This window comes from Castor canadensis, chromosome 2 (assembly GCF_047511655.1).
Source record: "Castor canadensis chromosome 2, mCasCan1.hap1v2, whole genome shotgun sequence".
Classification (NCBI taxonomy): domain Eukaryota; kingdom Metazoa; phylum Chordata; class Mammalia; order Rodentia; family Castoridae; genus Castor; species Castor canadensis.
In genome coordinates, this window is record NC_133387.1 from 38,964,360 (window position 1) to 38,977,092 (window position 12,733).

The following is a 12,733-nucleotide window of genomic DNA, read 5'->3' on the forward strand; positions in this document are numbered from 1 at the left end:
ACTTTGTTAGAGCAATCTTAACTAACCAAGACAGAGAACCAACTCATTATAGCTCTACTTGTAAGACCTATAGTTGGACCAAAGTTTGAATACTATGCAAGATATTTTCTAAGTTGTCTAAATAATTCTAAAATCTTAGAAAGAGAATAATAGGAAATGAAATAATAGCTCTCTGAAATGTTCACTCTGCCCTTTATATGTATTCACATATTAAGTCTTCAAATGAACTCCATAAAATAGATATCATTCTCGACATTTAAGAAATTAAGGGTTAGCTTGCTTATATGACTTGTAAAAGGTTTCAAATATGATAGGTATGTCTTAGAACCATTTTGAAAACCCAAGCAGTCTGATTTGCAACCGTGCATTTTTCACAGCTACACTGTATGGCCTCTCATTTTCAGTCTTGCTCACTCTTTGTCTTTTTGCCAAGGAACACCAGTACACTGTGTATCTAAGTTACTGACCCGCCTCTTTCAACCAAACCAGCTTCCTGCACAGTCCATTTAACTTTCAATAATTTGAAGAACAGAGCAAATATTCTTTCGTGTATGATGTCTAAATCTTTAATGAATGCATTTGAAATTTATACCAATGTTTTATATATATGAATGAAATTTTATATATACTTGATTGAAATAACTGAAACTGATGTTTTGTTTGGACTTCACACTTATGCAGTGGAAACTCTGAAAATAACTGAATATATTTAAGCAAAACATAGACATACACACATACATACACTAACCCAATGACTCACTTATCCAGATACACAAATGCTTTTAGTTGTAAATTTTATAAAGCAACATTTTATTTCCTATTTTAGGAAAATTGCCTACAACATGTTATTTAACTTCCTTTAAAGATACAGCTGTCTTTATTTTGCTGTTTGAAATTTGAGGTACAAAAATTTAAATAAATTAACCAAGGTTAATAAGAACGCTAATAAATGGTTGCAAGGATGCAAACCTCTGTCAGACCGACTCCAAAATCTACCTTTCCATCATTGTGTTCTTTTCATAATACTTCCAGCTCAAGGTTCATAATTCTATAAATATCCAAGAACAAATGCTTTCTCAGAATGCAGTTTCCCATTAAGATGAACCTTTGACATTATTTATATGCATTATTTACACCAATATGTGGTTACTGTTCATTTAAAAATGTAAAAAAAAAAAAAAAACAAAAAAACCCTGTAACTATGAGCACATAACTAGCAAAACTCTAATTATCAGGTTCTAGAGAACTAGCTTCAAATGCAATTAAGTTTCCTTCTGGGAAGAAGATTCCCTATCTTTTAAAAATAGTTTCTTCCATGTTTCCATGATATCAATTGTCAGGTAATTCCCACTTATTATAAATCAAAATTCCCTCTGCTTTTATACAATTAAATATCCTGTTACTCAAAAAATTAAAACCTAAACATCAAAAGGTGTTATAAAGATGGGAGTATTTTAACATAATCATTTTCTATACTAAGCACTTAAAATCTCCCTCCTAAAAAAGGCTGGAGTATCGGAAAATGTAGGTTGTAGAACACCTTACTGTTTATTATTAACAATAATTTTATTATAACAAAATTGTAAGTGACATTACTTTTTTCAAATCATTTTAATTCTTTTTCTTATTGTTTCTCCACTTAACAAAAAATAGTGTCAGCCTGACTTTCAAAATACAATTAAAGAGAAAAATGAAGTCAAAGTTACCAAAGTGCTTTAAAAATCTTAAATGCTAAATAAATGTGAAGTAATTTTATTTGTGTATTTGGTAAAATGATAAAGTTGGTAAAATAACAACAAAAAAGTCCAAAGTGATAATAGAAGGTAAAATAACTGGGAAATATTTGACAAATATCTTTCATGGTATTTATGGAGCCTCTATCTTTAGAAAGCTTTAAAAATGGGTAAAACCATTTTTAAATGTGACAAAAGTGACGATCCTCAGGCCTATCTTACTACTATGGAGAATCCATTGATAAAAGTCAGAGCATCACAGCTCCCCTTTCTTAGGATACAGATTGGAGAAAAAAAAAAGATGCAAAATTAGGCTGGCAGAGTGGTTCAAGTGGTAGAGCACTTGCTTAGCAAGCAGGTGAGAACCCTGGGTTCAAACAGCAGTACCACCAAAAAAAAAAAAAAAACACAAGAAAAGAAAGCCACAAGCTATTATAACTATTATGAACCTCTGAAATAAAATGTCCCTACCTAAAATTTCTTTTCTGTTCTTTATTTATTATAATTATACTAATATAGACTTGGACTCCTATGACAAATTACCTGAATAATATCACAGTTATCAGTGACAGTGAAAACCAATTTTACATAAACATTAGATATCAAGAATCTAAATACATTGACATTGTAAACATCGAGGAAAACTACAATGAGATTTTATGATGTGCAGAATCAAGAGAGCAAATGCTTTCCAAACAGATGAATTATTGGGTGGCAAAAACTTTATAAAAAAATCAAGCTTCAAAGAAAAAAGCATTACTGGTATTCTTTTCTTCTCACTTACTCAACATTTTAGATTCTTGGAAAACTTCAATATCAATTAAATTTTAAAAAATAATTCTGAAAAGACCAGCTTATAATAAGAAGCCAGCCAAATAGTAACAAAATATCCCAAATTTTTTTCTTGCATAATTATCTCGCCAACATTTCAATAACAAATTAATATTTCACAAACATTTATGCTGTTTCAAAAAATGAGACAAGTGAAATCCAGTTCAATGGGAAAGAAAATACCAAAGAGTGAGATGGGAAGTCCAATAGCACAGCCAGGGAGAAATGTGCCTTTGCAGCCTAGACATGTCTCTATAGTCCAAATGAAACTTTTTAAAATTTTTGGACAAAGGAACTTAGCCAAAATATTGAAGAACAAAGTGACTATTAGAAAAATATAAGTAGACACATTGAGCAAAAGAAAATTATTACCAGAAGAACATTTACCTTTTTCCTTCAGACCTTCAGCACGACTTTGTAGTCAATCTTGCAGTTCAGTCCTACGTAAATTATGTCCCAGCATCACATTAGAGAAGGCCTGTTAGTAGAGACAAATCATTGTCACTGCTTGGAAAATTAGGTTGGACTTTATGTCATAATTAGCACAATGACTTCATAGAATGACATAAAACACATTCATCTTCAAGTATGAAGAATTGTTAATGCACCCATTACTTTTGTGAATCTTCAAATGCACAAGAAAATGCTTTTTATACATTTTAATTTTAAGAACTTTAAATCCGTTATTTAGGAAAAAACAAGAGCCACAGAGACAGCATAAGATTCATTTCTATAAGTTGTAGAGTTCATTTCCTATTCACATGGTTTTGTTGATTCAAATTTTCAGTGACTAAATTTTATAATTTATAGAATAAAATTATTTCAAAGTTCCTAACAGAAAACCTGACTGACTTCAATTACCTCTTCAACACATAATTAAAAAGCTGTATAGTCCTTTCCACGATTAACAAATTGGTAGTCAAAATTTTCTCCTTATGATCACAATGTAAGGGTAATTATTTTAATGCTTATTTGAATTTGTATTTCTCAGGCCATTTCTATGTAACCATTGTCTTTTTCTAGTCTTTTTCTTCTGATGAAAGAAGGAAAAAAAATGAGCTCACACCTTTCTTAGGCTACAGTGCTGAAGGATCAACAGAAGTGCAAGGCTCACTAGAACACAGACAGTAAGTTTTGACTGGATGGAGCCAAAATCTGAGTCCCAGCAACAAGGAGCATTATCTTGGCTAGCAAGGTCTAACATAAGCACTTGAAGGATGAGTTGTCACATGGCATCATTTTTGAGCATTTAGACATGTTACTAATTTATAAAAAGTATTTCCAAATGCTTTTAAAGTAAAGAACTATTTCTTCCAATGAAACCTTTGTGAAGTGAAAGGTCAATTAAAAATGAAGCTACCTGGTTGAATCAAGACCCAAATATGCAGTGCTACCATTGCTCCTTCCCGAGTTGCCTTTGGCACTTCACAAAGCCTTATAATCTGAACATCACAATCAAAAGCATTGATTAAGTTAATCATTCATATGACCTAACATGCCTACCTGTTCTTTATGAACCCAAAGGACCTTGTATAGAACTCTGCAAGAGCACGTATTAGCTTTGCTTTCATTCTTTTGTTTGGATACCTTTACCTGCTACATTCCTTCCATTTCCATTATTCAAAGTTAATGTCAAAAATTACTAATTGAAGAAGGAGTGAAGGTGTACTTCCACAATCCCAGCTATTCAAGAGAAGGAGGCAGGGGAATCAAGAGGTCAAGGCTGGCCAGGCAAAGTTGAGACAATATCTCAAAAACAGAGATTTAAGTGACAGATTGCTTGCCTGTTGCACTACCTGGTGACCACAGTTAATAATGTATTATATATCTCAAAATTTCTAGAACAGATTTTTAATTTTCTCACCACAAAAATGTTGGTAAGTAAACAGATAGGTAATTAGCTTGACTGACTGTAATGAATATATAGATCAAAGCTCCTTATTTTATCCCATAAACATTTCTAATTATTATTTGTCAATTAAAAATAAAATGCAGATAGATATGGTTGGTGGCTCATGCTTATAGTCATAGCTACTTGGGAGACAGATTTCAGGAGAATTATGATTCAAGGCCAGCATGGACAAAAATCTAAGGAGACCCAACGATCTAAGTGTGATGATGTTTACCTGTGGTCCCAGCTAACAGGAAGCTTTAGTTAGAGTAGGATCCTGGGCTGAGGATGACCCCATACACAAGACCCTATATAAAAATTAAATAATGTGAAAATGGGCTGGAGGTACGGCTCAAGTGGTAGAGTACCTGTCTAACAAGTGCAAGGCCCTGAGTTCAAACCCCAGTACCACCAAACAACATCAATAATAATACATTAAATAAATTAAATGTGCATAAAAAACTGATAACAGTGATCACAATGGTTATCATCAAGTGATTAAGTATATTTAAATAACTCTTATTTTAAAAGCCCTTAGGCCATTAAGGGAAAGTAAGATAATTTGGAGGATTTAAAACCTAAGCCAGAGAGGCTAGCAATAGCTCTTCCCTTATTGACTCACATATCAACCACATTTATTCATTGCCAACTGCATGTCTGGTAGTGTGCAGACTGTGGGATAATGCCCCAACCCTGCTCGAGCAGAGTGTACTAAAACAAGGAATATGGGAGATACAATTTCACATGTGCTGAGAGACGTGTGCATCCAACCAAAGCCAAGGCAGTTAAGACAACTTCCTGAATCAAAGGATCTTTATATAGTTCACATGTAGGAGCACTTTCTTATCTAATTTCTTCTAGCTTTTTAAATTGAATTACAAATGTATTTACAGGCAGGGCAATGTCATTCAAACATTCCTAGAGGGCTCAACTCAAACACCTAAATAACTATATTAGGTGTTTCTAATCACAATTACTAGGTGATTAAGTTTTTTTTTTAATTTTTCTAGAGATTCATTGATAGGAAACAGATTCAGTTTTTTAATGTGTTACTTGAAACTCTGTGTTAATATGTTTTTTATTTTCTTGTCTTCTGATTAACAAAATGACACATCCTAAATGAAATACTATCATTTAATTGTTTTCTAAACAAAAGAAAATATGAATCATATAAAGCTTAAAAGTAAAACAAATGTCTTTTAAATTCTATTGCAACACAGCATGATAGGTGTCAAGAGAAGTTCATGATTTGGAAGAACATATTAAAAATTGGAAGTAAATAAATAGAACACATTGCTACAAAGGTCATAATGACTAACTGATGTTCAAAGGTAAAAATTACACTAATATTTTACATATTATTTTTTGATTGCACAATTCAAACCTTTTGGGATGATGATGAGAATTAAGAATTATTTTATTACTTCAAAATAAGCTATTTAACTACAACCAAATAAGAGAAAGTAGATAATTGCTAATTGGTAAAGAAGGTTGGTAACATAACCAGCATTTTAATGAACAGGAAATAAACAACCAAACCTCAGAAAGGCAACAAACGTATAGATTTAATTCTGGTTATTGGGTAACAGTAATTTATGCTATTAGAATAAAACAAACAACCATAGGCTTCTAACGAATATGATAAGCTGTGTGTGTGTGTGTGTGTGTGTGTGTGTGTGTGGTACTAGGGTTTGAACTCAGGACCTATACCTTGAGCTACTCTACCAGTCCTTTTTTGTGATGGGTTATTTGAGAGGGTTTCACAAGCTATTTGCCCCAGCTGGCCTCAAACTGAGATCCTCCTGATCTCTGCCCTCTGAATAGCTAGGATTGCAGGCACAAGCCACCAGCACCAGCTTTTTTTTTTGTTGGTGGGAGGCAGACAGTCCATAAGTCTTTCCATAGTCTTTGGAAGACTTTCCATAGTCTTGGAAAGCATTCTGTAGTATTTTTTTTTCTTTTCCTTACATTTGGCATTAACATGAGAAGAACATGTCATTTCATTAGTATTTTTAGACACGTTGCAAACAAGAAAGAGAAAAGCTGATATTTGAAAAATAATAGTTGGGTGTATAAAGGCTAAAGGCTGTAATAGTGTTAACAGATACGAAGTGCTCACCATGGTTACTGTCCCAACTCTGACTAAAGCAATGTGAACTCCATAAGGCCATGGACGTTTTTCTGTTTAATTCACTTGTAAGTCCTGTGAACCAAGACTACTGCCTAAGCACAAGGTAGGCAAAAAGTAAATACTTTTTGAATAAACGTATTAATCTATAAACTGGTAAATATACAACTAAACAGGTATCGAAATGTGAAAACGAAATTTTAGATAGAATAGATAGTAGGTCTAAGTCAGCAGAGATATTACTCTTAGGTAATACCACCTCAAAATTTAATTCAGTGATTTTTCAAAAGAGGTAAAGCATGTTCTGTCCTACTGCACTAATTTAATATGGCATGATATTAATTTTAATTGGAAATTTCAAATAAATTTATATGGGGACATACATTTTGTAGTTTATTTAATTATGAATATTGTTTTGAAAGATCAAAAAGGTAAGATTTAAGTGATACTATAATAAAGCTGAATCTGTAGATTTGGTAGTTAATCCTAAAGCCATTTACAGTGAGGACCAGGTATGATGCAGTGCTATGAAACATATATAAACATGTAAACGTAAACTATAGCTAATCTAAATGAGATGTCTTCTGTGGTTTGGTATTCAAATTAAACAAATTCTTCTGTTATCTGTGTAAAGTACTGAGGTAAAAAGAAATTCTTCAGAGTGACAAAAAAGATATTAAATTACCAATAAAGGCAAACTCTTTTAGCTACACTGGCTAAACCATGTCAATAGAATACAGTCTATGCAGGTTTTCTTTTTGTTTTACTGATCCTTGTTAGAAGCACTAGGATCTAAGAAAGTAGAGCAAATGATGCTTCAAGGCACCAGCACATTCCCATCAAACCATGAAGGAGATACAGTCATAGAAATTGAGTTGAAATGAAAATTTACTTTTAAACATTTGAACCTGTGGTGACTGTCAAGATTGTTGACATCATGAATACAGTTCAAAACATTCAAGGATAAAACTGTTTTGCTTTTAGTTATTTCTTAACATTTATCAAGTTGTTTGTAGTTTTAAACTGGAAATATTTAAATATCTATATGTTACTAGCAGATAATATTCTATCCGAGAATGTAAATATCAAAATGAAATCAATTAACACTCAATAATATTAGTAAGACAGAAAGTGACCAGGCAGTCATTATGAAAAAGGAATAATGCCAGAACAGTTATTTGTAGGATTTTTCCTCCTTGAACTTTACTCAGAGTAAAAGGAAGGGCTCCTGGTAGAATTCTGTAAAAATGCACTACTATATATACACAAAATAGCTAAGATACTTTAACATCTAATTTCAAATAGAATAAAAACCCTCTTTAATCATTGCAATTACTGAACACCTGCTATGCACAAAGTTTGCTATCTTCTGGAGATACAGTGATAAAAGTCACTCTCTCTGTTGACTGTGCTTAAGGATACACACAGATTAAGCATGTAGTAAGTATGCTTTTGAGTGAATATTATTCCCCACACGGGAGCTTTGATTGTGAAAATATGATACCATGTAAGCAAAAGTAAGCCAATGGTGATACCAACAATAATAGTGATTTACCAAGTGAAACTATTATTTGTTAGGCAGATGGAGAAAACAACACACCTGTCTGAAATACAATTAAATCCCCTTCTGAATATTTCTGAAGTAACAAAAAGACTAATTCTTACATTACAATAGCTAAAGACTTGAGTATATTTAAAATCTCTACTTTTTATTAAAATTACTTGAAATAATTTTAATGAGACTTAAAAAGGAATGCATCTCACTTTTTATATAGCACAGTATAACTTTAATAAAAATTTTCATGTTAATTAGAACTATTTTGTTAAAACACTTCATAGCAATTATTTGAATTAGAACTATTAAAGCCATATAAACCATAATTATGTAAATGTATAATGTCATGATGAGCAAAACAAGTAATAAATGTCCAAAATCACAAATACAGCTAACCATTTCCAAAAGACTGTACAAAAGACAAAACCAAACAGTACTTTTGACATCATTGATAATAGAGTAAAATACTAGAAAATGGAGAGAAAAACATTTTAGGCAAAAGAATTAAAATATGAATTCTGACCCAAAGGTAAAATACTTCTTAATATAAAAAATAGGTTGAAAACAAGTCTTTGATTCAAATATATGCTGGAGTTTACTCTAATCTCTTATACAGAGGTGTGTGTTCAATGGATGCTCAAAAAATGTGCCAGTAAGCCAATAAAAGAGAATTCCTTCACTTTAGTTTTTATTATTGTTTTGACTGAGGGAGTGTTAAGACTAAATTACAGGAAAATACCAAGGAGAAAATTGAAGACTGCCATTACTAGAATTAGTAAAGAAAGTTTAAATAGATTATACAGAATAACACACAGGTCTGATTTTCTTTCTTTGTTTTAGTGAGATGCCTAAGCCTTAAAAAAAAAAAGTAAATTATTTTATTACTCTTTTATTTCTTATTCTTTCCTATTTCTGTACCTCCCTCCTTTCCTTCATCCTTGAATAAGAAAACAAGTAAAATCATCTTCTTTTCAATGCTTACCAACAGTTAATTTTTGTTTCTGTTTAGCTGAGCTCAGTGATGCTGTCTGTAATCCCAGCTGAGCTGAGAATGGTTGAAAGTTCAAGGCCAACCTAAGTCTATAAACATGGCTTAGAGAAACAAACATCTAACATTAACATTGATAAAAAAAAAGGACAATGGAGCCACTTTCCTGAGGGTGAAGCTGGTCTGTTGCCTCCTTTCAAACCAGAGGAGATGTAACAGAGTAACAGAATTCTAACCTTAGGAAAAATCTAAGAAAAATTTAGGATCATGCAAGTTAGAGGATTTCCCAATCATTGATCCACAAATATGTCAACAGTGTGAGAGCCTTAGGAGAGTTGGGATTTTCAAGTTCTCTCTATCATTTACCAAATAATTCCAGCACCTAATCCCTTCTTTCAGAAGTTTACAGTCCTAATCTGATACCAATTCCCTCAGCTTCTACCACAGTAAAATCTATTTACTAATAAGAAACATCTTCTACTTATGATATTTTATGATTACAAAAAAAAAAAACACTTTTGGCCAGGTGCCTGTGCCTCATGCCTATGATCCTACCTACTTAGGAGGCTGAAATCAGGCAGTTCAAAGCCAGCCTGGGCAAATAGTTTGAGAGCCCTCATCTCCAAAATAACCAGAGCAAAATGGAAGTAGAGCTCTAGTTTTGCAAGTGGAAAGCCCTGAGTACAAATCCCAGACTCACCAAAAAAAAAAGGAAAAAAAAAAAAAAACTTTCAAAGGTAAGAGCAGTATATTACCATTCAAAGCATAGTATTTATTTCATAAAAAACAAAAGAACATTAAACCTTCTTAAATTTATGAAACTCTTTCTGCCTGTCAACAGCTTTTCATTCAGTGCTCCTGTTTTCTTTAATGGCATATTCGGCTGAGGTTTCATTAACACTGAACTACCTTCAATACCTAACCTAATATCCTCTAATCCAAATGTTATGTTTAGCTATGAAATGTCCCTCACAGGCTCATGTGTGGAAAGCCTGGTCCCCAGCTGGTGGTATTGAGAAATGATTGGATCATGAAGGTTCTAGATTCATCAGTGGATTAATCCATTGATGATAGTTGAATGGGCTATTAGGAGATAAACTATTTGGAGGAAGTACGTCATTGGGGCATGCCTTTGAAGGTTTTATTTTGTCCTGCAAACTTTCTCTCTCTCTCTCCTCTCTCTCTTTCTCTCTCTCTCTCTCTCTCTCTCCCCTTTCTTTTCCTTCTTCCCCCTCCTTCTCCTTCTCCCTGTTTAACCTCTCTTTCTTTCTCCTTCCTGTATGTCATAAGCTGAACAGTTCCCTCTACCTCTCCTGTGGCAAAGATGTTCTGCCTTACCACAGGCCTAAAACCAATGGAGCCTTTCTTCCAGTTGTTTTGATCAGGCATTTTGTCACAAGGACAAAAACGAACACAAGATAAAAAAAATTATTTCTCAAGACATAAGCTTTTGACTGGAATGCAACTTGAGATGAGCAACATGTAAAATAATGATTCTTTTTTTTTTAATCACTTCTGTTGGAAGGATCAGCCAGCAGATTTTTCTCCTGAGGTCAATTAACGTCAGCAAAAGTTCAAAGAAACTGAGTTGAGGTGAGGAAGCGCTCTCCTTCAACAACAGTGAAGCTCTTCTTCCAGTTTTCCTTACATTTGATCTGTTTAGAGAGCCTATTCCGTACATGTATTAAGGTAAAACAGCATAGCTTTGTGACTTATGAAAAGAAATGCCTTCACGGATTGAAATGTCTTCTAACTCAGTAGAAGACTATAATAATCATTGTTGAAGTTTCAGGCTGGCATTTTAGAAAAAACATTTCCATTTGCTTTTTCTTCTGTTCTTCTATTAAAAGAAGTGGCATCTTTTATTAGACAGCCATCCTATGTTGTTTGTTTAGTTATCTGATGCAGAAAATAACTTATGTCATCATTTGATTCTAGCAGTTTATTTTATGGCCTGGGTGAATTCTCTTATAATTCTAAGATGGGATTTAAACAAGGATCCTGTGCACTAAAATCACTATGAAATAGTCTGTTTAGAATTTAAAATCCATCTATCATGCAGTCGCTCTTTCTGATTATTTTTTATCAAATAATCATGGATACTTTAGCAACATAAAATATGAAATAAATCTAATTATTAAGGTCAACAAATGTGAATAAATAGGAACTAAAAATAAAAACATATGATTAAGGTGAAAATTAAAAAAGAGATTGTGATTGTATTACTATTGTCAAAAATTTTACAAGATAACTACCTTTTCAAATACACAAATGAAATACACCTTGAAAACTGACATGGCAGAGTACCAACCTGAGAGATCTTCACCTTTTTATGCTTAAGAACTCGACACTGCAGGGAAGTGGGAAGTATCAGACCATGAGTTTAAAATGACTATGATTAATATACTAAGGGCCGTAGTGGACAAAGTATACAGAGTGAAAGAAAAAAAATGGTAAGGATGGAAATATGTAGAAAGAACCAAGATAAATGCTAGGGACCAAAACCACCATAACAATCAGAATACTCAAAGAATGTGAGACAGTTAGAAAAGTTGTATTATGAGTACAAAAGGAAAATAAAGGGAGAAAAACATGAATGAATAAAATACTTGAAGCCATCATGACTGAGAAGTTCCCCCAAAATTGGCAGACCCTACCCACAGATCCAGAAAGATGAGAGAACACCAAAGAAGAAAGTCCCCAAACTATACCTAGACTTATTCATAAACTACAGAAAAGCAAAGATAAAGAATAAAAACCTAGAAAAAGGAAAAAAAAAAAGAAAAAAAGGTAAGAATTACCTCAAATTTCTATTCAGAAAACATGAAAGCAAGAAAGTAGAGTGAAATGTTGACAATATTTAAAGGAAGAAAAAAAAGACAAAAACTACCAACCCAAAATCTAGTACCCAGTGAAAATTTCCTTCAACAGAAATGAGAAAATTTTCCCAGAAAAACAATATTAGGAGAATTTGTTGTAAGCAGTCTTTTCTTTCGAGAAATTTTCAAAGAAGCTTTTAAAACAAAGGGACAATAGTATAGGCCAGAAATTCTTATATACATAAAGAGATTAAGAAAATAAAAAAAAGCATAAATAAAATAGAAACATTGACTTTTCTTATGTATAATTGATCACACAGATAATTGTTCAAAACAATAATAGTACCAAATACTTGATTACAGAGGCTAGTGTATATAACTTATGTGTACTTAGGTACATATGTATTGTTAAGAATGCTTATATAAGTTTAAATAAATGACAGGAAGTTTACAAGGGATGGTAGGGAGTAATTGAGATTATTTTGATATTATATGATACCGACATTACCTGCACGGTGGGATAATGTTATTCAAAAGTGGACTTGGATTAGCTACAAATATATATTGCCAATTCTAGGACAACTACTGAAAATATATAAAAGAAAGAAAGAAGAAGAATAAGGATGAGGAGGAAAAGAGAAGAAGAGCTAATATGCCACATCAATTAAAAGATGGACATTGTAAAAATGAATGAAAAATAGGTCCAAATCATATGTCAACAATAATAAATTTATTTCCTTGTAAAGATATACTCATAAAAGAAAGAAAGAATAGTGTAGACTTCAAAG

The 12,733-nt window shown here is 32.5% G+C and overlaps 1 protein-coding gene across 10 annotated transcripts in view; it reads right to left on the reverse strand.

The window, feature by feature from the left end:
* The window catches only part of Foxp2 (forkhead box P2), a 571,690-nt gene that overhangs the window by 374,427 nt on the left and 184,530 nt on the right, over positions 1 to 12,733 (reverse strand). For all 10 annotated transcript variants that reach the window (XM_074064625.1, XM_074064620.1, XM_074064606.1 and 7 more), the window contains one exon: positions 2,952 to 3,042. The gene's annotated coding sequence lies outside the window, so the exon portion shown is untranslated. The remainder of the gene's footprint in view (positions 1 to 2,951; positions 3,043 to 12,733) is intronic.